The 3,851-nt window shown below is 43.7% G+C and overlaps 1 protein-coding gene and 1 pseudogene across 1 annotated transcript in view; both read left to right on the forward strand.

Annotated features, from left to right (window-relative positions):
- The window catches only part of ITGBL1 (integrin subunit beta like 1), a 361,063-nt gene that overhangs the window by 223,410 nt on the left and 133,802 nt on the right, over positions 1 to 3,851 (forward strand). The window lies entirely within an intron of this gene.
- Positions 462 to 902, forward strand: LOC101661307 (annotated as a pseudogene).

A 3,851-nucleotide genomic window follows, 5' to 3' on the forward strand; every position in this document is an offset into this window, starting at 1 on the left:
GTGCCATTGAGTTTTATGGGCAAGTATATACTGATGCAGGAAAATAAAGCGATGGCTAAACGGGTGCCTCGATAGGGTAATTGATTTACGTGCAATGGAAACTACTCGTTCACAAGAGAGAGAAGTCAAAGAACGGGGGTGGCACAGTTGATTAGTAGATTAAATTGTTGAACACAAAATTGATGATCTGAAATTCACCCCCCACCACCTAATTTACCCTGTATTTTTTATTTTAAAAAGAGAGGAACACAGTCACTGTACCAAAAAGAATTGATCAGCATTCAATCGTTTTAAGAGGCAGCATATATCAACAGCCAATAAGATTGAGGGAGGAAATCCAAATGGCACTAAAAGAATTTTAAAAAAGAGTCTCCAGGAACTTACCAAATACTGATTGAAATGCTTTAAGAAACTGATACAGACCTTCCACCGGAGGCCTACATGCTGCTGCTGCCTCCGCCATGTCTCTATCAATCCCCGAGAAGTTCCCACACATCTTGCGAGGACGCAGCACTAACCTTGATGGGCGGCGGAAAATAGCCTTTGCCATCACTGCCATGAAGGGTGTGGGGCAAAGATATGCTCACATGGTGTTGAGGAAAGCAGACATCGACCTCACCAAGAGAGCAGGAGAGCTCACCGAAGATGAGCGCACGATCACCATCATGCAGAAGCCACAGCAGTACAAGATGCCAGGCTGGTTCTGAATAGACAGAAAGATGTGAAGGATGGCAAATACAGCCAGGTCCTGGCCAACAGGCTGGACAACAAGCTCCGTGAAGATCGGGAGCGGCTGAAAACGATCCGCGCCCACAGGGGGCTGTGGCCTTCGAGTTCAAGGCCAGCACCCCAAGACCACTGGCTGCCGTGGCCAAACTGTCAGAGTGTCCGAGAAGCAATAAAGACTACCAATCTTGTCTATTAATAAATATACACACAAAAAGAAAGAACAGAAAGCGATACAGAGCTGTGAGTACTCACTCATCTCTAACAAGAAATTAGAATGACAGCTATCTGCCTAGAAGAGATCCACATTAATGACCCTTCCAAAGAATCTAAAATCAATGCTCATGAAAGTAGCACTCAGAAAGCAAAGGACATCTTGCACTGGGCAAATCTGCTGCAGAAGACCCCTTAACTTTGAAGTGCTGCTTTTGGGGGGCACGATCTGATCCCAACCAGGGCATTTTCGATTGCTTCCATATGCATGCTAACTCATTCTTTTGGTACAGTGGCTCTGTTTATTCTTTCCATCTTCTCTTGGTAAAGTGGAGGGTTAGTGAAGAAGAGGATAGCCCTCAACTAGTTGGACTGACACGGTGGCTGCAACACTGGGTTCGGGTACAGAAACTATTATAAAGGTGGCTTAGTGCCTTCAGTGTTTTTCTGTTGTGCATGCAGTTAATATGGGTCATAGCCAACTTGATGGCACCTAACAACATACGCATGTGAAATCTGGATAATGCAGAAGAAAGACCTGGGAATAATTGATACATTTGGATACAGGAGGGTACCATGGGCTGCCGAAAGAAAGAGCAGCTCTATATTGGAAGAAGTATACCATGTTCCTTATAATACAGAATGCCGAGACTTTATCTCAGCTATCTTGAACATATGATCAGGGGAGACTAGCTCCTGGAAGATGACAACACATTCGGCAAAGTAAAAAAGAAGAAAGCCCTCATCATGATGGATTGACACCATGACGGCAACAATGCGCTCAAATGCAGCAATAACTGGGAAGATGGCCTAGCACGGAGCAGTATTTCCTTCGTTTGATCCATGGTCTCTGTGAGTCAGAACTGACTGCAGAGTGGCTGACAACAACATTGATTGCATTTATTAGCACCTATTCAATGGGGACTATGGTAGAAATGCTGCATGCATTATTTTTTAATTGCCCCCAAACATAATGAGGTCAAGATAAATATAATGATTCCCCCTAATGAAGAAAAAGAAAGAAAGAAATGTGAACAGTCCACCAGATTATACAGTGAGTGCAGCTTTTTTTGTTGTGGGTAATCAAGGTGATTGTGACTCAAGCTATTATAGTTAGGAGAGCAGCTTGTCCAGGGGAGCCTTTGGTGCATTTGAACTGCTGACCTTGTGGTTAGCAGCTGAGGACTTAACAATTGCCCTAGCTGGACTCCTTTCATTAAGTGCTTAGAGATGCAAATGACAAACTTTTAATACAGGTTCACTGGTTCCAGAGCTATTAGAAAAATTCCTCGCTCTTTTAACAAGCCAATTTACTAAACAATATATAATGCATATTTTCTTGTTCATGGGGGTGGGGGGAATATAAGATAATTTCTTTCCATAAAGCTTTGTAACCTTGAAAGCCCTAGGGAGGAGTGCTCTTCTGCCCTATAGGGTCAGTCAATTCATAACTATAGGCGGGTTGATTCTCTTGTAAATAATAATCTGTAAAATCTTTGGAATCACTGCACAGAATCCCACTCTACAATTACAGAAAACAAATTAGCCACTTCTCTATTCTTAGACATCCATATGGTCTGTTTTTGTCACGAGGTGCTATTTAGTCTTCTTCAACCCATAGCAGAACTACGCAAAACCGAAGGAATCCTGGCTCAGTCCTGCGCCATCCTGACCATTGTTACTAATGTCAGCGCCTTGCAGCATCGCAGCCACTATGTGAATCCATCTCCTCACGGGTCTTCCTTTTGTTATTGCCCTTCTACATGACCAAGCATGCGGTCCCTTTCTAAGACTCGTCTCTCCTGATCACATGTTCAAAATACGTGAGATGCACACTCACCAGCCTGGCTTCTAAGAATCATTTTGGCTGCGCTTCTTCCCAGACAGATCCGTCTGTTCTTCTGGCGTCTATGGTCCTTTCAAGATGCCTCCCGAGGACCATCATTCAACTGCATTGATTCTTCTTCGTTTTCCTTATCTCATGTCTGGTGTCACATGTGGATGAGACAATTGAAATTGCCATTGCTTAGGCCAGACACACCCTGGTCTTCGGTGACATCCTTGTTTGTCAACCTTAAAGGGAGCTCACGCAGCAGATTTAACCACGACAGGACGTCATTTGATCTCTTCTTGACTGCAGTTTCTAGGCGCCTCGATTATGAATCTAAGCAAGAAGAAATCCCGGACAACTTCAATCATGTTACTTATTCGGCCAGTAATCAGGAGTTTGTTTTTGGTTTTACATTATATTTTATTCCAGACTGAAGGCTGCGATCTTTGATCTCCCTCAGCAAGTGTCTCAAGCCCTCCCCACTCCAGCAGGCAAGCTTGTGTCGTCTGCACGTGCCGGCTGCTCATAAGCCTTCCTCCAATCCTGACACCACCCTCTTCTTCAGAGACTCCAGGCTCTCCAATTAATTGCTCGGCTCTATGCTCTAGATCAGGGGGTGGCCAACTGAGGCTCTTGGACCATATGCAGCTCCTTCAGTGCATACACGTGACTCCGAAGTAAAATTGGAAAACTTTCAAGGATATTATTCAGATAATGGTGATTTCATTTGTTTGTCAAAAGACATTGATGGCTCTCAAATAATTTGTAAATTGGTGTGAGGCACAGGATCGGCTATTGCACTGCAGAAGTTTAATGACGCCTCCAAACAGTTGTGAGAACGGCATGGGACCAGGCAGTGTTTCCTTCTGTTGGTCCCTGGTAGTTCAAGATGAGTGGAAGCCACTCAACAACAGCAGCACTGTGTCTTCATTTCTTCATATTCTAAATGCTATCATTAACATTTCTGCACAGGACACTGCACAAATCTTGAGTATTATTAGATGTGGATTAAAATTCATAAAACACATGAAGAATTCTTGAAGGAAATATTACCCCTTTTTTGGCTGTTCCAAGGAGAATT

The sequence above is a fragment of the Echinops telfairi genome, unplaced genomic scaffold (assembly GCF_000313985.2).
Source record: "Echinops telfairi isolate 266 unplaced genomic scaffold, ASM31398v2 ScPeMD7_7467;HRSCAF=8505_0, whole genome shotgun sequence".
Lineage (NCBI taxonomy): Eukaryota > Metazoa > Chordata > Mammalia > Afrosoricida > Tenrecidae > Echinops > Echinops telfairi.